Source organism: Panicum virgatum, chromosome 4K (genome assembly GCF_016808335.1).
Source record: "Panicum virgatum strain AP13 chromosome 4K, P.virgatum_v5, whole genome shotgun sequence".
Taxonomy (NCBI): Eukaryota; Viridiplantae; Streptophyta; class Magnoliopsida; order Poales; family Poaceae; genus Panicum; species Panicum virgatum.
The window spans coordinates 31,387,715-31,413,008 of NC_053139.1; the positions used below are offsets into that span (position 1 = coordinate 31,387,715).

The 25,294-nt window shown below is 45.6% G+C and overlaps 1 non-coding gene across 1 annotated transcript; it reads left to right on the forward strand.

Annotated features, from left to right (window-relative positions):
* The first annotated feature begins 14,814 nt into the window (after positions 1-14,814).
* LOC120705299 lies at positions 14,815-14,921 on the forward strand. The gene has a single exon (XR_005687886.1). It is a non-coding gene; the product is annotated as a small nucleolar RNA R71 (small nucleolar RNA).
* Positions 14,922-25,294: the final 10,373 nt, after the last annotated feature.

Sequence of the window (25,294 nt, forward strand, 5' to 3'; positions counted from 1 at the left end):
GTGCATTACTGATGCAAGGTACGGGTGACAGAAGAAGAAACTAGATCTCTCAGAGAAAAAAATACAATAATGCTAGCGTCAGGCGTCCGGCGCCAAAAAAAAAAAATCGAACGCTCTTAACCGAACGCACTAGTGATGCAATGGGAATTTTTTTATATAACTTTCTTATGATAGGTATCAGCTGATGTTGCAGCACGAAATACATCCCAATATCAATGACCGATGTTGAAGTGAACTTTCTACATAATATTATTGGGCTTTAGCTTTTGTACCCTTATTTTGGAGTTCAACTGTGATTTTACCCTTCTTTGCAGATTTAGCTCTACTTTTGTTTGAGTTTGTGTTTTTAACTGTATTTTAACAATTTTGGAAACATAAAACTTTAGCAGATTTGAAAATGTATTTGAACAGAAAATGGACACATTTACATGAAATTTGATAAAATTTGATAGAATTTGGAAAGAAAATGTCTCTCCACCACGTCGTCCAAGACCATATGGAAGTATATCTTTCCTCTCCCCTCGTTGGAAGCTGCCCTTGCTTGCTGTCAGCCACCGTCCAAGGCCAGAGCCAAATCCAGTAGCTCCAAATCACCCTCTCCGCCAAGCTATAAATCAAGATAGCTGTTTGTTTTGCGGAGTGGCAGCTGGACCCTGTCCTTACCTCGACCATGACGGAGAGCATGCTGCCGGATGACAACTTTAGGCTATCCGCACTCGTCATACTCTATTTTTATTCTCTAAAATTAATATTTTATTCTGATCATCGAGATTCTTTACTCTATATGAAAGCTCTTCTAGTCTAGTTGGTTAGAGAAGCTGAGATATGGTCGCCCCCACGAGGTCGCGAGTTCGAATCCAGGTGGGATGAATTTCCGCCCATGGGTAAAAAAATCCCCTCGCTGTGCTCGCCCCAAGGCTTGGCCCTCTCGGGCATGGGCCATGGTTCGGGGATTTTTTCCGCGGCCGGAAGAAGCCGTGTTGCTTCCTCTTAATGAAAAACGGTGTGGTCCATTAACCCCGCGGCCGCGTTTTTTTATATGAAGTTTTTCCTCGCTCGTCATACTCTATTTCTCATTCTCTATACCAACTACCCACTATGGACCCTATTTGTTAGATTTTTTATCCTTTTTTACCACTCCCCCACGGACGCCCCCTCCCTCCCTCCCATTTTCTCTCTCTCTCCCCACGCTCCTCCATGCTCCCTCCTGGTGGCACGCGAGGCCGGCGGCGAAGGGGCTCCTGCGTGAGGACCAAGCCTCACGGCGCGTGGAGGCTAGCCCGCGCGTGGGGCAGCGGCAACCGGCTCAGGCCAGTGTTGCACGCGGCGTCGTGCTGCCCTGCGCCCGTCCCCTCCCTCGGACCCTCCCCATTCTTTCTCTCTCCCTCCCTCCCTCTCTCTCCCGGGTGGTAGAAGGGGCGATGGAGCTGCTCCGGTCGGATCCGGCGCTAGCAAGCCGCAACCAGGCGGCTGGAGCTCGGGCTGACAGCGGGCGAGCGGATCTTCAACACCTACGCGGAGGCCGCGGCGGTCGGTGACGGGGCGAATCGGGTTGGACTCGCGAAGCCGGGCCTAGGCGGCAGTGGGCCATCTCGCCGGCGGGATCAGACTCCCCTGTTCCCTCCGCCCAATCCCCTGCACGGTGACCGGAACGCGACGGGGCAGCGGCGACGGCGGTGCGCGCAGCGGGGCTCGGGCGGCGGAAGAGGCGGGCACGGGAGGAGGCGGGGGAGCAACGCCTGGAGGAGGCCCCCACGCAACGTAGCTGCATAGCGGACGGTCACTACTTCCGTAGATGTGGTGTGTGGAGCTCCGTCCGCAACGATAGCATTGGGAATAGCGAGTCCCGCTGCAGCAAAAAAAATGCTATATGCGCACGCTATAGCGTTTACCGTGTCTTATACAGGCACCGGTGCGGACAACCTTTTGCACGGTCAAGCCGAAGCTTTTTTTTAGACGGGAAGCTTATTACTATTTTCAACATTGTTACATCAAGATGATACGACATCCTAAATTCCCCCTAGCCTCTGTGCCAAGGCACACAGCCTATCATAAACGGCCACAAAAATGTAGGTCACACCAATGACTATCAATCCGAAGACTAGACCGTCACCTATGTGCCCGAGTAAACAACTCCTTGGCCACCTGCGCTAAGTACCGAGAAGCCGCTACAACGACCTCCTAGGACGAAGACTTCTGCAGGAGAGCACATGTATGTAGCCAATACATAGTTAAAAAGATGACCAGAGAAAAATATTGTTTGTTTCCAAAGATAAATGCATTTCTACATAGCCATAAAAACCAACATAAAGTTGATGCTCCCAAAAGGATCAAAGGTTTCAAGTCGGACTGAATTCCATCTAGGCAGTGGCCGCAGTGCCCAAACATATCATCCACACTGTGGGGTATAGGAAGTCCCCAAGCTGCAAGCTATAGCCACCTAGACGAGCGAACCGACAAAAAAAAAACAACAGATGTTATATCGTTTTATTCTCATGACAAAAACAATACCGCTGGTTGCCTTGTCAGTTCCTTATGACCAAATTATCTTTTGTTAGAATAACACCATTTTGAAGGTACCAAAGGAAAACTTTGATCTTGAGGGGGTTTTTAATTTCCAAAGGCTCTTACTAGTATTGGGGATGTTTTGATGAATCAGACCAAAATACTGTGATTTTACTAAAAATTCACCCTTTTGATCTAATGTCCAAATAAATCCAACCTCCTCCTATATTAAAATAATAGTTGTAAGACATGAAATAAAATTATTCCGCATCACTAACTTGTCGCCCCCAAAATCCCGCCACCAGGATACATTAGGTGAACTCGCACTCATTACTGCTTCCACGTATCATGTTTCCCCCGAGCAATATTGTAAAGCTGTGGATATTGTTCTCTCAGTGTTGTATTTCCTAATCAAATATCTTCCAAAAACTTTACTTGTGACCGTCCTTAATCATGAAAGTTCCAAATCTAAGAAAATCGTGGACAGTAGCTCAGAGCGACAACATGGCTGTCCAGGCGCCCGCACGTGACGCTCGGCGTCGCCGAACAGCATCGTGGCACCATCCAGCCCCGAAGCGTGGCGGCCCTGCTCCACCTATACGCGCAACAGCGGAACCATGCCACGCCGTCAAATGGCCCAGCATCAAAGCCTTCGCTCGAGCCCGCGCGCCATAGAAAAATGCAAAAATAGTAATAGTTTTTTTTTGCATCATATTTGCACCCACGAGGAAATGCACCCCTTCTATTTGCTGTAGTATTGCCGGTACCCGTGTTATCAGCGCACCTTCAAAAGACCCGTGTGCCACCACCGCCGGCCAGATCCGCCCCACCCCATGCACAAGCGCTGTGCAGTCGTCGTGCCTCTGTCGGATTCCCCCAGTCATCGCACTCTCACCATGCACGGACGCGCCTAGTTCTGCCTGCCTTAGCCGTACTTCCGCCGCGCCGCCGGCCTGTCGCCACCGGCGCTACCATCCATCCTGGAGAGAGGAGTCATAGGTATAGTTTGAGAGTCTATGACCGAGGGAGAGCAGATGTCCAGGGACTAGGGAGAGGATAAGGTTCCTAGGGGTGTTTCGGTCCTCTCATCTATTTTCAAGTGCTTTTTCTTGTTTTCTTAATTCAGTTAATCGAATCCCACTTAACTGATGTTAGAACCAGGGACAAACGGAACATTCATTTCAAAAAAGTAGGGACGGATTCAAAAACCCTAAATAATAGGAGTAAAATCACAATTAGCGTGGAGAATAAGAGTAGAAACACAAATCTCCCCATTTTATTACGATAAGGATACGATGACATTGTAACGCAGTGGGAGTTTTGAGTGGATTATTGATGTTGCAATAGTTATTGTAAGATTATTTGATGGGTGGATCTATAATGTTGCATTAGGTTTTTTTAGTATGTTTGAGATGTAAGATGATGTTGCAACAACTATTTTAGGATATTTTATAAATTTATTCTAGATGTTTTAATGGTTGATTCGTTATGTTACATCTTTCTATCTAATCCATTAATTCTATTTGTTCTATTAAAATTCTTTAGTTTTTAATATTGCAATTTTAGTTCAAAAATATTATAATTATAATTTAAAAATGTTGCAAAAGATAAGTGTTAATGTTACAGAACTTTAGTTCTACATGTTATTGTTCTGATTGGATGTTAATGAAACAGAGTGTCATGTTGAGGCAGAAATTGTCTATTATAGAATTAGATACACTCGCTTGTAGTTACTACCACGTATGTATCTCATGATGTAGGACGTATCTAACCCAACGAAGAGTCTACGTGGAGTATGTGATCATACTAGAATATCTATGATGGTATATACGTTGTGTATGTGACCATATATAGAGTATATGGACATATTTATTTTTATATACTAATGCTAAAGTATAATCATAATATATTTAAAAAATAGGTTTGCTTTTGAAAATTTTCATATATATCCCTTTAAAATATCTTAGAATTAGTATATAACATAGAGTAAATTGTACTCACCTTGTAACAATTTGGTAGGTGGATGCAAATTGGTCCAACAACTTGTAAAATACTCAATTTAGTACAATAATTTGACAAATGGGTGCAGATTGATCCAACAACTTAGAAAATGCTTAATTTAGGGCAATAATTAACTTGATCCAACAAACGTCAATTATTCTTAAATTTAATAATGAAATTTATTGATGGTGATTCGGTTGTTACTTTTCAACTATGTACAATTTTACATTGTTTCAAAGTTAATCAAATTTTAGAATTACACCGTACCATTAGCATCACTAAAGCACTGAAGTCGATAAGAGAAGCCCTAAAATCTTAGATTTATTCTACGCTTCTGCTCATGTATTCAACTATGTTCATGTTTCTTTCTGTTTATTACTTTATTTAGCTCATTTTTCATTCTAATGAATATAGGAGGCTTTAAAAATATATGTACCAAGCTCCTAAAGGGTATCAATAGTTTGTATCTGTTGTCGGTCAAAACCCACCGGCGAGTAGCGATAGGCAACACGAAGAGCCGGGAGGTCGCTGGGGCACTGGCAGGCACTGCTCCCTCGTCAACGGCCCGCAATCCTGGCACATGCCGCGGCTTTCTAAGACACAGGGCGTGCCACCTGACCTATACCTGATCAGGAAGGTGCAAACGTGCTTGCAACGATTTGCCTGCATACACAAACACGTGTAAACGTTAGTCCGAGCCATGGTTGGCTCCCCGGGATGACTCTTGCATCAGCTTTAAAGAGCCGATCGAGTCCCGGTGTCAGATTGGATCTGCATATCCAGATGGTAATGGATAAAGCAAATAACTGCGAAAACTGCTTCAATTAAATCTAACTAATCTAATCCACGGTTGTAAAAGCTTCACTGTTAGATCGGAACATCCTACACGTAGTTAGGCCTAACGAGCGTAAAAGATAACCGAACCTTAACCAGAAAAGAGTCCTAAGAACAAGCGAAAGCCGATCCCCAGATCAATCCTTATTAAGATCAAAGCAAAACATCTAATACATCACCGGATCGTCCAACCCGTTTGCAAGGCATAAACTAGCAGATATTACACCAATTCTTAAGTATAAGAACAAACTGTAACAGATTAGATCTACTAGATAGAAAAGAAGCAGGGTGTTGTCTCCGCACAACTAATTCTATGCAACGAGAATTAGCATAAGATTAAAACATGATTGCACGGAAACGACATGATATTCGTAGATGATAAACAACCAAAGCATGATAGATCTACTAAAAGTCATGCTACGAAAATCAGGATAACTAGCACTACTTGCCATCAAAAACGCTTCAGTACGAGTAATACCAAGGTAAAGCAAGAACAATGCTGCCCTAATCGCAAGAAGCGATCAGGGCAGCATGGCGCTTACTTGGATGAAACCCTAGAATTAGGGTGGCGGTGTGCCGAGAGTTGGTGTTTGCAAAACGTGATGACGTCTCTCCTTTACAAATATCATAAGGTACATATTTATAGTCCGGAGACTTGGAAAACAATCTAAACTAATGTGTCCATATCAGACTCTATCTCTAACTCAATCTGAACTAAATCTAAGGATACATGGCCCATGTGGCCCAAAAGCTCACGTAGGAGCCGATTCGTAAGCTTCCTTCAATTTCTTCATTAAGCCCAACTCACTGGCTGCCCATTAATTAACCTGTTAATTTATGGCGATAACAGTATCATCATATTAATTTTTTTAGTTTAACAGTGCATATAATCAAACATATAGAAAACAGTGAGGGTGAATTTTTCAATATTGAATATCAAATTAAATAGTTTTAATCAAAACTAAATCACTATACAAAAATAATTAATGTAAAGACAACATTAATTTATAAACACCTGGAGTTCTTATCTTGGCCAAATATATTGCCACGTAGGCGCAACACAAAAATCAATAGTCAAATAATACTTAATAATTTGTCACAACGTGAATATACTCTTTATTGAGACTTTGCGTTAGTTACATAGCCGTGTAATGTTTGGACTGTGAATACACCTATTTGCCAAGTTATTGCATTAAATTGGACATTTCATAAGTTGTTGAACCAAATTTGCACCCACCTGATAAGTTGTTGTATGTTAGATGCAATTTACTCTACAACATACTCAAACACAAAGTAATAAATGAATATGCAAATATACCCATGGTGGTATAATAATGATGAGAGTAGATGCATGAGTAGATAATAATAGGAAAAAAGTTCAATTTACTCCCCTCAACTATAGCCAAAGTCCGGATAAACCCCTAAACTATAATTTGGTTCAATTTACCCCCTAAACTATACCATTTAGTTTATTTTATCCTCTAATAAAATTTATCTTTTTTGTTTCTCCTTACGCAAGTTGAATTTTAATTTTAAATTTTGCAGAGTAGTAGTGGACATCACAATGCATATTTTGAAAAATGTTTTATAACTTTCCCCATTAGTTTCATATAATTTTGTACTCCAACAATTAATTTATTATTAAATATTCTAACATGTCAAAATAATAATAAAAAATTATGATCTATTTTTTTAACATTCCTTATGGTGTGTACTATTATGCTGTAAAATTTCAACTCAAAACTCCACCTATGCATGAAGAAATGAAAAAAATAAATTATATTAGGGAGTAATTTGAACCAAATGATATAATTTAGAGGGTTGTTGGCGCCTGCCAACGTCACCAGCGATGACGCCCGCAGACGCCAATTTGGGGTGGCAGTATTTCATGAACCACGAATAAATCCGCAAGCGCACGGAATACCGCTGTAGCATTTTAACCGGGAGTATACCGGGGTGTCATTTATATTTCCGCAGAGAAGGCGGTGAGTGAGAAGATATATAGATTAGTTGGTGAACTCTATCTAGATTAGATATTCTCATGTATAAATAGGGGTAATATAATAACATGGTAGGAGGTAGTGTGACACACACACAAACTACCCTCTCGGATAAATAAAAAATAAAAGAAAGATAAAAGATGCTTTAGGCCAGGAGCAAGGTGGAGGTCAGAGCTCGAGTCAGCTGTGCTAGGCTAGCTATATCTACACTTTCTCATTGGTTAGCTCGTCAGAGATTAAACTACACAACAGGGAGATCACTATCGAAGTAACAAAAGGAGCCCGTATACCCCAGCGACTTTATGTACCTCCTACCCCCCCATACCGAACGTGGATGATTACTCGGGCTCAGACAGAGCTATCACCACCTGCCGGCTACCTCTGCAAACCATGGGTATAGTTGACATCCAGCAACACTTAGCTAATCTAGACACGATGTCTACACTAGTAAGGGATACTCTAGTGTCCCGCGCGGAGCCCCCACCCTCCGGATGGACAGACATCACACTAGAGCAATCATACGAATACTGGAGTAGTTGATAGATTTCTAAGAACAAAAGACTAACCATCTCCAGCACAGGGTGATCATACAATGCAAGCATGGAATGATAAACGCAACCATATCAAGAAGCATATATCCGATAACTCAGAACATACTTCAAGCAGATATCGGTAACCATAGTCTAATTCTATTACAAACGACCGAATATTACAAGAGAGAGCTAGAGATGAACCCATACCAGAACTCTCGAGCAACTCCGGCGACTCGATGACTCCTAGACTTCTCCTAAACTCCACTAAGCCCAAAGACTATACAAGGAATGCAATTGAGGAGAGATGTGAGGTGTGTGGTGTGTGTGTTCTAATCTCTACCCCCTTGTATTTATAGCAGGGAGCCACGGGGTGAAGCCATCACAACCGACGTAGGGGACCAATGGGAAGACGCCACGTGTCCTGGTTGAGGCGTTGGGGCCCACAGGGCCATGTCGGCCGACCAGGTAGGTCGGTCGGCCTGCCCGGGCCACCGACCGCACCCAACTTCTTCTGGCAGACTGTCTTGGGCCTCCTTATCTCATCCACGTTGGGGTTGGCCTGTCTTGACTTGTTTGGATTGGGTTGTTGCATCACTTTTGGCCCATCTGAGCTTGAATCGGTGCTCTGATAATTTTTGTGATTTTATGTCAGGTCAAAGTGTGCTTGTAACCTGCATATTAGCTTGAAAACACAACTTGCATATTCTAAAAGGTAAAGTGTGGTTTAGAGACTTTATTGGATAAGGATGTGTGTAAGAAATGTAAACTCTCATGATTTTCTGATCAAGTTGACGCCTGGAAATAATTGTTAGTGAGCGTCAACAAGATCCCCCAAGCTGTCCTTTGCTCGTCCCGCGCAAAGTAGGACAAATCAGGTTGTTGATCAGAAAATCACTTTGACTCGTACCTTACCTGTCATGTCATAGTCTGAAGCAAAGCGATTCATCTATAAGTCTAAATAAGTCGATTAGCATACCTTTGCTCAATTACCTTACTCCTTCATAAGGCTTTTTAGCTATCTCCTTGTCTTGGGCTGTTGAGAGTTAGAACGGTGCATAGAGTAGTACTTACATGTTCATAGATCCGCAATCCATCTGGAGGTGCTTTTTGTGAGATTTTTGAAAACATGGCAAAGCTCTCAGGATAACTCTCTCGAGGCACTCATCTTGTATTTCCTTACCAGGGCAGTATCTGCCTTTGATCCTTCCTACTACTACAAGACTTTGTGGAGCTCAAGGTAGGATAAGGCAGGGCACACTTGTATTCTGTATATTGTAAAGCCAAAGAGAGGATCCATGGAGAAACAAGTCATGCAATCTCGATCAAAAGGTGCAAGTGTATGAGTGGATGGATGGATGGATATGGCTTTACTCCTTGAGATAATGGCTTTTGTCTCTTGAATCATCCCTGTCTCTTTTTTTTGAGACATAGTTACCCCCTTTTCTCTCTTTTTTTTGGCCATGCTTCTTTGGCATGCCATCTTTTTCTCTTTTTGGGGGCAACCATAATCTGACTTTATTTTATTTCAGGGATGTTCTACGAGAGAGATCACCAAGACATGGAGCATTTATTGGTGTGGAGTGAATGGATGGTGGTGCCAATTCCCAGTGTAGGAATATAGCAAATGGATGGAACGTGTACATGCTTATGATCGAGAAAGCATGAAGAGTATCTCACTAGGGTCATACAATTTGACAAAACTCAACAGAACATCAAGCAGCATATGTGTAAAGGCTTTTCATGGAATATGACATATGGCTCTGGTAGGACATTGCATATCACTGGAGAACTTGCCCTTTTTTTAATTTTTTTTTGAAAACAACTCCAGACTTCAAGCATCGCTAGAACAAACTTGCACAACCTTATTTACCATATCGGAACTCACAACAACTTAGACTTGGATCAAGCATATGCAACCCACGGAACTTTCAGGTTCATTGACAAGATATTTGCATAACCAACTGATTTAAACTCAAGAGAACTCTTATTTTCAAACTAGGCACAATAGACATGATAGAGCAAAGCAAAACTCATTCTTTCAACTTATCATAGGGAGTTAAAACATTCTTACCGCGCATCATGAAAAAGAGAAATAAAGCAGTAAATCTTTATTTTGTTTTTGAAAGTTTTTATCAAATTTTTATTGAAAACAAATAAAGGGATACAATTGACTTAGGGGAGGGAACCTCCCCCAAGCTAGCTCTTGGTTTAGGGTCCGAAAAGCAGAACCTTTCTCCATACCTGATCAGGTTGAGGTCGTTTCGTCCGTACCTGTAGAAGTAGTAGCGGTCGATGATGTCTTGTTCTTCTTGCGCCACACCTTCTTGGTCTTCTTTAGTGGCATAGGCGGTGCATGAACAGGATCCTCGGATGCTGGATAGACGATTTCCAGTGTAACACCCTAATTTAATTTTCAGCTTTTAATAATAAATTTAATTGGCTTTATTTAATTTTCTAAGGATTATTGTGTTAGTCTCACATTTAATCTAAAATTTAGTTCCTTAAGCAATTAAAATTTTATCATAGGTTTAAATTTTTGTGTTGCATTCATGCTGGTGCATGGTTTTAATTATTTGAGTGTGGTTTGAATTCAAAATTTTATTTGAATTCAAACTTTGTTTGATTTTAGAATTGAAAAGAGAGAGTAAATAGAAATAGAAAAGAAGAAGACCCAGCTCAAACCCAAAACAAGAAACTCAACCCAAAGGAAACCCAGCCCAGCTTGAAACCCGGCCCGATCCCGCAGGCCCAACACGCGCGCTCATCTCCACTCAGCCCGTAGCGCCAGCTCCGCCCAACTCCACCCCGCATCCCTCCGCACGCGCCGGCCCATCTCGCCCGGCTCGCCCGCGTCCCCGCCTCCTTCCGCTGACGGCCTGACCCCACAGGTCATCCCCTCCCCCGCGCCGCGCGCACACAACGGAAACGCCGCGATCTCCGCCCGGGATGTTCGCCGGCCTTCCCTACCGGGCACGCACGCCTAGGGTCACCCCGGCCCTTTAAATCGCACTGCGCCGCACCCTCCTAACCCTAACCCTCACATCAGCCGCCCTACAACCCTAACCTAGCACCGCCGCATCCCCGGAGTTGGAGCAGGGGACCATCGCCGCCGTGTTTCCGCATTCCCGGTGCTCCTTGGCGCCTCCACCACCGCGAGCCGTAGGAGGAGCTCAACCCGGAGTCCACGAGCTTCCCCGAGCACGCACCCTCTGACCTCGGCCCCGCTGCCCCGTGGAGGAGCTCCGCCGATTGACGCCACGCCGCCGTGCTGCCGCGGATCCATCTCTGCACCGCCGCACTCCCTCCTCTACGCCTCCCCGGACCTTCGCGCCACGGTAACGAACCTCCCCGCGCCTCTTTTTCCCTCGGCCTGTCCCGTGCGAGATTTGTCGCCGGCGCGGCCCTAATCCGCCCCGCCGTCGTGTTGCTGCTCCGCCGTGCTGCAAGCCCGCGTTACGGCCACAGGTGGATTACCCAGGTCGCGTTGGCCAACCCCGACCTAAAACCCCCTCGAAACAAGCTCCGGAGCACCTTTTGCGGTGAAGTCCGGCACGCTACCGCCGCCCTACTCGCCGCCGGCAACTGAGCCGCCGCTCCCCGCGTTCGAATCAACCCGCACCGCTCGATCAAAGACCAGCGGCCTCGATTAGATCTAGCGTACCTCTTGGTCCAGATCCGTTAGATCGAGATCAGACGGTCCAGTTGCGGTTTGACCGCCTGCATACCGGTCAGCGCGCGTCACATTTGCTTAAGAGCCCCCCAGTTATCACAGAATTGAGCCGCAGTCCGAGTTAGTTCAAAAGAAATTGCAGTTAGGCCCCGGTTTTTACCAAAACCCCCCTGACCTTCCTGGTTTTAGCGCCCGCAGTCCAAGGACTTCGGTTTTGCTTGTTAGCCCTTAGATTTAATTGTTAATTACGTTTAGGCCCTTGGTTTTTGCAGAAAACCCCCTGGAACTTAGTTTTTCTCGCAGATAAGCCCCTAAAACTTGTTTTTGGGCCTAGATTTTGCGTTTTAGCTCCGTTTTAGGTTATCTTTATGTCCACGCGATCGTTGTAACGCGTAGAATAGTTTTAGCTTAGCTTTTCTCGCTGTTTTTATGTATTGATGTACTGTTTCTTAGTGTTAGCATTTGTTTGCATGTATGTTTATGTTGTTGCCTTGTTTTTGGCCATGTGTTCGTGAGTAGACGCTGGTCCATCTGAGGAGCCCCAGTACCAGTACCCGGAGCAGCCATCTTCTGACCAGTTTGAGCAGCAGCAGGAGCAGTACGAGAAAGGCAAGTATAACATGAACAACCTATCACTTTTAAATACATTTTCATACTGCATTTTAATACTGTATGCCTATAAGGATTTCCTAGCCACTTTATATCCTTTATATATCCCTTGGGTTGCATTTTGGTTAGTTGTGCTTGGTGCCGCGCTATAACACATAATGGTCCTTTTTAATTAATTTGATTAATGGTATATGCAACTTAATTCTGAGAGTGACCCTCTGTGTGGCTTGAGTGGTTCACGTCTCGTTAAAATTGGTTTTGTTAGAAACATGGTTTTGTTAGAAACATGGTTTAGGGGGCCAGCACGGTGCTTACTGCATGGTTGGCCACTCTCCATAAGGACCGGTTCATAGAGCGACAACCTGGGACAACAGCGCTACCACAAGACTGGAATGGGATGGTCTTGGCTTACTAATTAGGTCATTTTGGTTCGGGAGTAACTTACCGACGGGGCATGGGGGTGGTGAGCTTCAATGTTGGCCAGGCTACGAGGCTTGGTGTGCGTACCCCTCGAGGTGGTTACCATCGTTGCGGAGCCTGATTCCTTAGCGGTTACACCTTACCAATGTGTCCTTTGTAACGGCCTCGTAGTGAGTCGCTAGTCATCTCACCTAAGGAAGTGTGATGAACAACTAGCGTAGCTCACGACTTGTGGGTAAAGATGTGCAACCTCTGCAGAGTGTAAAACTGGTATTCTAGCCGTGCTCACGGTCATGAGCGGCCCAGATCCTCCTTTTGATTAGTGGGGTTAGCTCCTTCCGACGAGGGGGTGCCTCTCGGGGTTTTGGTATGGTTGTGGTTTGGTTCTCAGTAGTAACATGATTAATTCTGATTAATTACTTCGTAACTGGGTTAATGGTAATTCATCAACTCATAGTAAATAGCTTTAATAAAATTTTGCCAACACTTAAAAGCTAATGCAGTTGAGTCAGCCAACCTTAGAGCCTCATAGTTTGTGTTATACTTGTTGAGTACAAGTTGTGTACTCACTCTTGCCTCTTCCCTACTTTTTCCTCTTGGATACTCTACTACTGCTCAGTTCCTGCCGACACGAGGGAGTTCGCTCAGCGTTACCAGGACTACGAGGACTTCTAGGCGTTCGTCTCCCAGTCGACGTCCCTGTGGCACCCAGCTTCCGAGAGGCTTCATATTTGTACTTCGCTTTCGCTGTATCAGACATTTTGACATTAATATAATAAATAAAATTTGTATTCGCTTTATTATATCTTTTTACGTGATATGTGCTGTGATATACTGTTCATTCTGTTGTATATACGTGTGACTTGATCCTGGCACGTATATGATTGCTCGGTTTATATCCTTTTATAAACCGGGTGTTACATCCAGATCTTCCCATACTGTATTAGCGATGAAGTCAGGGATCTTCTGGTTGTCTTCTATTGGCTCGGTTGGTGGAGTATGAATCTCTCAATCCTCCCAAGCTGGCTTGGAAGGGGGGGTGATAGTCTTGATCATCCCAACCGTGCTCTGCCCATAGCCCTTGTTTCTCACTATCCTCATGAATTAGGAATACCACCTTTTTGTTCTTGAACTTTAATTTCATGGTCTTTCTCATGATACGGAGGCTAATTCTTCCTGTCCCCACATCAATTCTGGCGTTTGTATCCCTGAGGAATGGTCGCCCAAGTATGAGCGGAATTCAAAGATCTCCTTCCATATCAAGGACTACAAAGTCCACTAATATGTAGGTATTCTTGACCTTTACCATTAACCTTTCCACAACTCCTTCTGGATATCTTATCGTGGAATCCGCCAGCTGTACACACATAGTGGTAGGGAAAATTGATGGATAGCCTAGTTTCTCCAAAGTTACCTTGGGCATGATGTTGGCGCTGGACCCAAGGTCACAAAGGGCGTGATCAAATTCATAATCAAAGATTGAGCAACTGATCACTGGGGTTCCGGGATCTTCTCTTATTATGGCTGCTAACTCGCCCCACGCACCTCTTCTTGGGTGTGTGAGCTTCTCTGCATAGCTGAGGGGTGTCCTGCTAAGTGGCTCTTTCCACAGAGCATTGATGACATTCACGCTTTCTAGAGTTGACTCGGGTTGCCCCGGAATCTTCCCTAGTTCAGCAGCAGGTGTAGCAGCAGCTAATTGAGCCAATTGAGTCTCTAGCGCCTTATTGAAACTCAGCTGGTTCTTCATAGCGGTGGAGAATCCGTCCATCTTGGCATGGATGGTCTCCATAGATTTGACTGTAGCGGCCAACTTCTTTTGAAGGGACCTCTTTGTGGACGAAACCCATTACTGCCATTGAGGAATAGAGCTTCTTCTTCGGTTTCTGGACAATTGTCGCCCGAATGTCTAACATTCCCGCAGACCTCGCACGTCATGCGAGTTTCCAAGGCTTAAAGTGTTTGCATTTGAGCCTTATCTTGGGAATAATCCTCAAATATCTTGAGGAAGAGATCAATTTTCATAGCGAGCATATCGGCCTCCTTGACGGAGTGCATCCCTCGCTGGCGTGGTTGGAGGCGATCATCGCTCTAACCTTGGTTGGAAACCATCTTCTCGATCAATAATGTAGCTCTTTCAATGGTTAGCGAGAAGAAAGCTCCACCCGCAGTGGCATCCACATGATAACAGGATGACTGTGTCAACCCGTTGTAGAAGTTATGTAGAATGAGCCAATTATCCATTCCAAGGTGCGGACACGCCAGAATGTACTCCTGAAGCCTCTCCCAAGCTTCCGGAATTGACTCATTTGATGTCTGCTGGAAGTTCGAAATCCGACAACGAAGAGCATTGGTTTTGCCCGTCGGGAAGAACTTCAAGAGGAACGCCTTGGCACATTTGTCCCAAGTATCCACAGCAGCCTTGTTAACATAAAACCACTATTTTGCTCTCCCCAAAAGAGAGAATGGAAACAGACGGAGCCAGATTGCATCTTGCGATACACCCTTGATAACAAAAGTACTACAGAACTCCATGAATTGCTGGAGATGAGCGTTGGCATCCTCATTGGCCTTGCCACAGAAAGGGCTGGCCTGCATCATCGTAATGAGACCCGTCTTGATCTCAAAATTTTCTCCTCCGGTGTTAGCCTCGGGCCCGGTGGGGACCTGGTTAGCAGACGGAGCAGAGTAATAACGGAGTGTCTTCTGGGCCATAGCTCTAGGAGCTGACGGCGATGCGATGACTAGATCGACTGCCGAGAGTGAGATCTGAGGAGGTACGATACGAGGTCGAACTCTTCTCAAAAGTGACTCTGGATGGAATGAAAGTTTTGCGGCAAGTCGAAACCGGTCATACACTACCCTGTTTTCATATCAACAAAGACAAAAAAAACAAAGCCAAGTTAGCCTGTTTAGCAAGCGAATACCAATTTCAATTTTGTTCACAACTTTGTCTATATATTTCACTCTATGCTTTCCACGGCAACGGCGCCAAAAATGCTTGTTGGCGCCTACCAACGTCACCAGCGATGACGCCCGTAGACACCAATTTGGGGTGGCAATATTTCATGAACCACGAATAAATCCGCAAGCGCACGGAATACCGTTGTAGCATTTTACCCGGGAGTATACCGGGGTGTCATTTATATTTTCGCAGGGAAGGCGGTGAGTGAGAAGATATATAGATTAGTTAGTGAACTCTATATAGATTGGATATTCTCATGCATAAACAGGGGTAAGATAATAATATGGTAGGAGGTAGTGTGACACACACACAAACTACCCTCTCGGATAAATAAAAGATAAAAGAAAGATAAAAGATGCTTTAGGCCGGGAGCAAGGTAGAAGTCAGAGCTCGAGTCAGCTGTGCTAGGCTAGCTATATCTACACTTTCTCATTGGTTAGCTCATCAGAGATTAAACTACACAACAGGGAGATCGCTATCGAAATAACGGGAGGAGCCTGTATACGCCGGCGACTTTATATACCTCCTACCCCCCATACCGAATGTGGTGGATTACTCGGGCTCGGATAGAGCTGTCACCACCTGCCGGCTACATCTGCAAACCATGGGTATAGTTGACATCCAGCAACACTTAGCTAATCTGGACACGATGTCTACACTAGTAAGGGATACTCTAGTGTCCCGCGTGGAGCCCCCACCCTCCGGATGGACAGACATCACACTAGAGCAATCATACGAATACTGGAGCAGTTGATAGAGTTCTAAGAACAAAAGACTAACCATCTCCAGCACAGGGCGATCATACAATGCAAGCATGGAATGATAACGCAACCATATCAAGAAGCATGTATCCGATAACTCAGAACATACTTCAAGTAGATATCGGTAACCATAGTCTAATTCTATTACAAACGACCGAATATTACAAGAGAGAGCTAGAGATGAACTCATACCAGAACTCTCGAGCAACTCCGGCGACTCGATGACTCCTAGACTTCTCCTAAACTCCACTAAGCCTAAAGACTATGCAAGGAATGAAAGAGAGGAGAGATGTGAGGTGTGTGGTGTGTGTGTTGTAATATCTACCCCCTACTTGTATTTATAGCAGGGAGCCACGGGGTGAAGCCATCACAACTGACGTAGAGGACCAATGGGGAGACGCCACTTGCCCTGGTTGAGGCGGTGGGGCCGACGGGCCAGGTCGGCCGACCAGGTAGGTCGGTCGGCCTGCCCGGGCCACTAACCGCCCCCAACTTCTTCTGCCAGGCTGTCTTGGGTCTCCTTGTCTGATCCACGTTGGGGTTGGCCTGTCTTGACTTGTTTGGATTGGGTTCTTGCATCACTTCTGGTCCATCTGAGCCTGAATCAGTGCTCTGATAATTTCTGTGATTTTATGTCGGGCCAAAGTGTGCTTGTAATCTGCATATTAGCTTAAAAACACAACTTGCATATTCTAAAAGGTAAAGTGTGGTTTAAGGACTTTATTGGATAAGGATGCGTGTAAGAAATGCAAACTCTCATGATTTTGTGATCAAGTTGACGCCTAGAAATGATCGTTAGTGAGCGTCAACTGGGGTAAAATGAACCAAACACTAGTTTAATAAGTTATCCAGACTTTATCTATAGTTGAGAGAAATAATTTAGACTTTTTCCAAAATACCCTGGGTATGAAATAACTTATTTGGTACTCGAGCCCCAGCTTCCCCGTCCCTCCCTGTCATGCCAGCCCAGCGACCGAACTAGAACTCGCGCCTGTCTTTCGGTTTTTCTTGCCAAAGCCCTCACCCCCGTGGCGGTTTCTGCTTCTAGAACCATCGCCCCCCAACTCGGGATTAGATTGATTCCGTTCCCGACGATGCTCCGCTTCTCCGTCGCCGTCGCCATCGATCTGTCATGACTACCAGGAGTCAAGACAAAGGTTAAGCATCATCTACATTACGTTATCCAGGATAGAATATGTATTTTGAACATTGTATAGCTGACAGGTGGGTCCAATGCTATTGTAATCCGTCTAGAGGTTAAAACACGGCGGCTGTCCCCGCAGGAACCCTGTTGCATTATCTGAATTGAGTAAATCTCTCCACTGGTGTCGGGGTTCATCGCGCGACCCCAATCCTATTGAATTCGATTCTATCTTGTGGATCTCACACTGTTTGATTTGGAGTAGCAACGGGTGTAACAAGTGGTATCAGATTCTGGTGTTCCTCGTCTTTTGATTTGCCCCCAAATCCCTTCCAGCCAGTTCCATCCACGGAAATTTCGCCCCGCTCCGCCGTGATCACTCATTTCTGGCGTCCTCGCCCGTCCTCGAGTTTCCCTTGACGACGGCCACCGCAGATCGATGGTTAGCCATTCTGATGTCGTCGAACACACCATCTCGCGCCGCTTAGGGTTTTAGTGGGATTTGGGCGTTCGCAGAGGCAATCTCCAATCTAGGGATCCAGCGACGGCGTGTCGACGGGTCCTGCATCATGGGCACGACATCGAGCAATTCGACATTGTGCGTGGGTCCCAGTGAGTGACTACTACACTCTGTCGGTCTAGTAACTCTGTTCGGGCCTCGTGGAGGTGTATCAAATCGAACAGTTGTTGCTTTACTTCTAGTGTAGTCATCACGGCGCCCCTTAAGCCCTCCGTGCAGACCCAAATTCTCCTCGATCATATGGAGGAGCATGCTCAGGCAGAGGATACGCATTGGGACAGTGTCATGGAAAGTTTAGATCCATTATTTGCCAAAGTAAGGGTTGTAGAGGCTCACCAACAAAGGGTGGAGACTTAGTTTGATGTTTCAGCTAGGGTGATGGAGCAAATATTGGCCAAACAACAGACATTAGCTAAGAAGATGGAGTCTACAGGGAATATAGTAGATCAGCTAACCCTCAATCAGATGAGAGCCCGCCAAGACATACCACCCAGTCCAGCATCTAGTGACAGTGCTGATGAAATGTCATTTCAGCAATGCCAACAGAACAACACTGCAGGCACAGGACCAACTCAAGGTTGTCATGGTGTTCCACCACACAAAGCATTTCACAGGGATAGAGAAGGATCAGTGGAACAAACACATTCCATGAGTTTCATGCCCAAAATGCAGTTTCCAATGTTCGCAGGTTCTAACCCCGGTCTTTGGAAGGACAAATGTGAGGACTATTTTCGAATCTTCAACTTACCTGAAAGTATGTGGCCTACCTATGCTTCTCTCCACATGGATGACAAAGCTGCTAAGTGGCTCAAGGTCTACAAACTTAAGCATGGTCTTGGGGATTGGTCAACCTTCATCATTGCAGTGGAGTAGAAATTTGGCAGCAATGACTATAGGGAGTCTTTGAATCAGCTATTGGAGCTCCAGCAGTTGACTTCAGTGGATCAATACAAATCTAGCTTTGAGGACCTTTGGTACCAACTCACCATGCACAACAGTGAGGTGGGGGAAATGTTTTTCACCACACAGTTTTTAGGAGGATTGAAACCCGAGATTGGCAATGTGGTCCGGTCACAAATACCAGAAACATTGGAGAGAGCTATGATGTTAGCTAAAATTCAGCAACAAGTAGTTGATAAAGGGAAGAATAGATGGACTAAACCTGGAAACAACAACAGACAGAATAATCCTCCTTTCAAACAAGAGTCCAAAACCACTGCACCCCCTAGTCCATTATGGAAAAAAAGACAGACAAGCGATTACCTGAAGGCCAATGGGCTATGCTTTTACTGCAGAGAACCATATGATGTCAGCCATGCCAAGTCATGCACCAAAAGACCACAATAACAGCTCAATGCATTGACACTGAATGGTTTGGATGCAGTACTGACAGAGGAAGTGATCTAGTAATTGGAATTGGAAGATACTCTAGCTTCTGAATTCTGTCAATTATCCTTGAATGCACTGGCAGGCACTGCATAAGGGGAAGCACTAGTTGTAAGAGCTTTAGTCCAGAACAAGGTTATGTTGATTTTGGTAGATACTGGCAGCTCCCACAGTTTCATCAGTCAAAACTTTGTCCAAATGTTGAATATACCAACACTACCTATGTCCCCTCAACATGTTAACCTGGGCAATGGTGACATATTAATCACCAATCAATGGGTTCCCAATTTGGAATGGTGGAGCAATGGTTACACTATGCAGACAACTATGAAGGTCTTACATATGCCAGCTTATGATGCAATATTGGGATATGAGTGGTTAAAATCCAACAGTCCTATGCAGTGCAATTGGGCTGAGAAGACTTTGGAATTTCAACATAAGGGTCAGCAGATCACCCTTCAAGGGGTCAATCCAACCACACCTACCATACCAGAAGTGTCTATCAACCAGGTCAGGAAGTGGATGCATGGCAATGATGTCTGGGCATTAGCGGTGGTGGAAGAAGTACCAGTGGAAGAGATTGAAGATCATAATGCAGTTGTCCACGAATTGTTACAACTATACTAGGATGTTTTTCAGGAACCTCATTGCCTCCTACCCCATAGATTTTATGACCATCAAATCCTTTTACTCCAAGGTTCTGCACCTGTTAATGCCAGGCCCTACAAATATACACCACACTACAAAGATGAGATTGAGAAGCAAGTGAAATAGCTGTTAGCTGCAGGATTGATCACACAAAGTTGTAGTCCTTTTGCCAGTCCTATTTTGTTAGTACTAAAAAAAGATGGTTCCTAGAGGTTTTGTGTGGACTACAGGAGATTGAATGATATCACAGTGAAGAACAAGTTTCCCATGCCACTAATTGAGGAAATCCTAGATGAATTGGCTGGAACTAAATACTTCACTAAGTTGGACATGAGGTCTGGCTATCATCAAGTTAGGATGAAACCAGAAGATGAGTTTAAGACAGCCTTCAAGACACATCAAGGCCACTATCAATTCAAGGTAATGCCCTTTGGCCTGACCAATGCTGCAGCAACTTTTCAATGCATCGTGAATGAGATTTTAGCTCCATTCTTAAGAAAGTTTGTCATGGTCTTCTTGGATGATATATTGATCTATAGCCCTAATTTTGATTCTCACATGCAACACATTGCTTTGGTTTTGGATAAACTGAGAGCAAATCAAAAGTATATGAAGGCTAGTAAATTTTCCTTTGCCCAAACCAAATTGGAATATTTGTGGCACATTATTTCTGATGAAGGTGTTTGCCACAGATCCTAGTAAAATTGAAGCAGTGCTCAAATGACCTGTACCTACAACTGTGAGAATTAAGGGGATTCTTGGGTTGACTGGTTATTATAGAAAATTTGTACATCACTATGGGTTGTTAGCTTACCCTCTTATACAGCTCTTAAGAAAAAAGCAATTTCAGTGGTCTACCCAAGCCCAGCAAGCTTTTGACAAGTTGAACAGGCCATGGTAACCACCCCTATTCTTAGGGATGCAAGTCCCACATTTTTTGGGTCATTGGGTCGACCCAAAACTTGATAAAATGAACTAGAGTGGCATGCTACGTAATTAATTTGGGAGAGAAAATGAACTAAAATGAGAAACCCAAAAACACCAATGGGTACCCACTTGCATCCCTACCTATTCTTGCCCTACCTGACTTCAAGAAGCAGTTTACGATAGAGACAGATGCCTCAGATGTGGGTATTGGTGCAGTCCTGACGCAGCATGGCCAACCAGTAGCATACTTGAGTAAATCCTTAGCCTAAGCACACAAACAGTTATCTATATATGAGAAGGAGTTTTTGGCCTTGATTATGGCAGTAGAAAAGTGGAGACAATATCTGCAACACCAGGAATTTATCATCAGAACTGACCACAAAAGTCTTACTTATCTCCATGAACAAAACCTGCATTCAGAAATGCAAAGAAAGGTCATGAACATGTTAATGGGCCTCAAATTCAGGGTGGTTTACAGAAAAGGCAAAGAGAATGCTGCAACAGATGCATTATCTAGGGTGGGTCACTTGCTAGCAATTCAAGCGGTGTCTTCAATGCAACCAGTTTGGGTCCAAGAATTACTAAACTCCTATGTCACTAACCCTAGAGCACAACAATTGTTAGCTCAGTTGGCAATCACAAGTCCAGATGAACATGGGTACAGTCTAGATAAAGGGCTGATCAAGTTTAGGAACAAACTCTGGGTGGCTCAAAATCCAGCTCTCCAAACAAAACTCATACATGCTTTTCATGCTAGTCCTATTGGTGGTCACTCTGGAGTGCAAGCTACCTATCACAGAATTAACAAACTATTCCATTGGAAGGGTCTCAAAGTGGTAGTGGAGGACTTCATAAAACAATGTTAGGTTTGCCAGCAAGCAAAACACCTGAACATCCACCCTACAGGGCTTTTACAACCACTGCCCATTCCAGAAGGGGCTTGGAAAGATTTGTCCATGGACTTCACTGAGGGACTACCCAGGTCAGAAGGCTACACGGTGATTCTAGTCATTGTGGATCGATTCACCAAGTATGCCCATTTCATACCACTCAAACATCCTTATACAGCTCCTACCATAGCTCAAGCAGTCTTTGATAATGTGGTGAAGTTACACGGTGTGCCTAAGACAATTGTGTCTGACAAAGACAAGGTATTCACAAGTACATTTTGGAGGGAGTTGTTCAGATAGATGGGAACACAGTTGCGACTCAGTTCTGGTTACCACCCGCAGACTGATGGACAGACGGAATGAGTAAACCAATGTCTGGAAATGTGCTTGTGATGTCAGTGGCGGAGGACAGACAAGAATCAAGGTGTGGCGCAACTTAGCTATACTGACAAAATTATAAACTGCAGCATATTTCCTAATACTTTGAAAGCTTAAACACTTAATGATATAAGTTAATTATGTGTATCTAGAAAAATTTAAGCTGTGGCAGCTGCCACACCTTGCCCTACAGGGCGCTCCGCCCCTGTGTGATGTGTGACTTATAGTGCACCACAAAAATGGAAGCAGATATTACCTCAGGCTGAATTTTGGGACAATACCTCCTTTCACACAGCTATTGGTCGTTCACCTTTTCATGCACTATATGGGTATGACCCAAACACTGGCTATTTGCAAGTATCCATGCAACCTGGCAGTTCAGTAGATGACACAGTGCTTGACTTACATAATCAGGCCACATCACTGAAAGAACAGTTGGCTCGGGCACAAAACAGAATGAAGGTCGCTGCTGACAAAAACCGTTCTGATAGAGAATATCAAGTCGGAGAAATGGATCTGTTGAAGTTGCAGCCGTATACTCACTCTTCTTTGGTCAACCGGCCTTTCCCTAAATTGTCCTTCAAGTATTTTGGTCCCTACACGGTCACCGAGCGTATTGGCCGCGCTGCATATTGTCTGGACTTGCCGGAGGCCAGTCAAATTCACCCGATGTTCCATGTTTCCCAACTGAAATCATTTTTGCCTAATTATACACCTGTCTTTTCTAAACTTACTAAAGTTGCAGAACTGGATGTTCAGGATCTACGTCCAGAAGAGATCCTGGAACGCCGACTCGTGAAGAAAGGTGGCAAGGCGATTCCGCAAGCACTCATCAAATAGTCCAAATTGCCTCCTCAGATGGCGACTTGGGAGGATTGGTACGTTCTACACGAGAGGTTCTCGGGCGTGCTGCCTGCAGGTGCAGCAGCTTCTTGAGCTGGGGGAGATGTCATGACTACCAGGAGTCAAGACAAAGGTTAAGCGTCATCTATATTACGTTATCCACGATAGAATACATATTTTGAACATTGTACCGCTGACCAGTGGATCCAGCGCTATTGTAATCCGTATAGAGGTTAAAACGCAGAAACTCGGAGGCGGACCCCGCGGGAAACATGTTGCATTATCTGAATTGAGTAAGGGTCCATTTGGTTGCTTGTGCTAGGCTAGCCAAGCTTAAAATCTAAGCCAGGCTCGGTTAAGCCTAGTTTGAGCAGTGCAGTCGCTGGCGTTTGGTTGTCTGCTAAAGATAGGCTTGTGCTAGTTTAGCTTCCGTTTGGTTGGTTGACCATGAGACCCTGTACCGCGTAGAGGTGGAGCTACCCCTCTTGCTGAAAAGCAAAGCTTAGCCATAGGTCTTGTTTGGTTTCTCTATGCTAGTTCCCAGCACGGATTTTTTTTCACACATAAAATATTAAATAAAATTTATTTATAAAACTTTTTTAGAGATGGGTATAATTTTTCGCGACGAATCTAATGACGGTAATTAATACATGATTGGCTATAGTGATGCTACAGTAATCATACTCTAATCATGCGGTCAAATATCTCATTAGATTTTTCAGAGTTCCTAGCGCAAGGGTTCTAGAGTTGATTTTGTAAACTGACTTCATTTAATATCCTTAATTAGCGGTCGAAGTTGCTGCAATTTCTTGCATAGCGCAAACCAAACGTGGCCAACGCAGGCAAGCTCGACCGGGGGGCAAGCGCGCGGTGGTGGTGGGTGAGCTCCGGCCGGCGGCGCGTGCAGGAGCCGCGAGCGCGGCGTCGGTGGGCAAGCTCCACGCGGCGGCACGGGTGAGAACCGCGTGCTCGAGCAGCCGCGGCCACGCTCCGTCGAGTAGTGCTGGTAGGAGCCCCGCGGAGAGCTCCTCCAGCGGCGTGGGTAGGAGCCACGCGAGGCGGCAGCAGGCAAACCCCGCGGAGAGCCCCTGGCAGCGCTTGTAGGAGCCCCGCGGAGGGCTCTCGGAGTCAGACGCACGAGCGGCCGCGGGCCCGCTCCGCCGGCGACGCGGGCGTGCAGCCGCGCGGGGGATGCCGCCAGCTGCGGGGAGCGCATTTCGTGGCGTGGCGGAGGCTGAGGAACATGTTTGGAGGCAGCATGGCGAATGCCAGAGGCGGAGACGAAGGGGATACGACTTACGGAGGTGAGAGGAAGGACAGGCGGAGGTGATAGGAATCAATCGTTGAGCCACCTTGTGCTGGCGCAAGCCAGGCTTGCTGGGAACGGACATTTCCCTCGTTCTCACTAAGGCTGGCTAGGAGGTACCTTTTGCATTGGATAAGACTGACTAGGAGAGCTGGACAAGCAACCAAACATCATCAGGATGTCCCAAGTGTGGTTGGGGCTAACCCACCCAACTAAACGTACCCTAAGAGCAAATGCTCATTTAGAAGCCCACTTCTAAATTTTACTCATTCAAATATAGTCCTCCACTACAGCAGGCTGAGGAAATTGGGCTTCCATTTTTTCAACTAACAACTAGGCCCCACCTGTTCACAGCTAGATGTTCATGTAACTTTTGCGTTTCTAGACCCTGGAATTTCTATTTTTCCTTGCATCCAGATCCTTGGCCGAACTTGAGGAATAGGGGACACGGCGCCTGGCCCGTTTCCGGTGAACCTCGTCGCCGGTGGCGGGGCCCGTGGGGGAAAACGGAGAGGAGGTCTAGGCGCACCTTTGGTGGCTTGGATTGGATCGGGACGGCCGGAGGAGGCGCATCCACGGCGAGCAAAGGGCAGCGGCGGTGGTGCTCGCTGATGGCGGCACTCCAGCGATGTTTGGAGGGGCCGCCCAGGTTGGGTACCATCGAGAGGAGGAGGAGAAGAAGAAGGTTGCTGGGGCGCTGGATTTGGGAGGGAGAGGGCGGAGCACCATGTCCAGGGAGTCGTTGTTGTTGAGGGGGAGGTAATGGCCGTGCCCGTGCGACGCCGCGGCGCCGGCCACCAGGGAGAGGGACGTGTCCACGCCCGCGACCGCGCGCGGGTACGCGGCACCGGCACTGGCACCGCCGCCGGCCGGAGGCCGGGCGTGGTGACCTCGCCGCGGCTGCTGCGCTCGAGGGAGAGAGACATGTATGTGTCCATGTGCTCCGCGCGCTCGCCG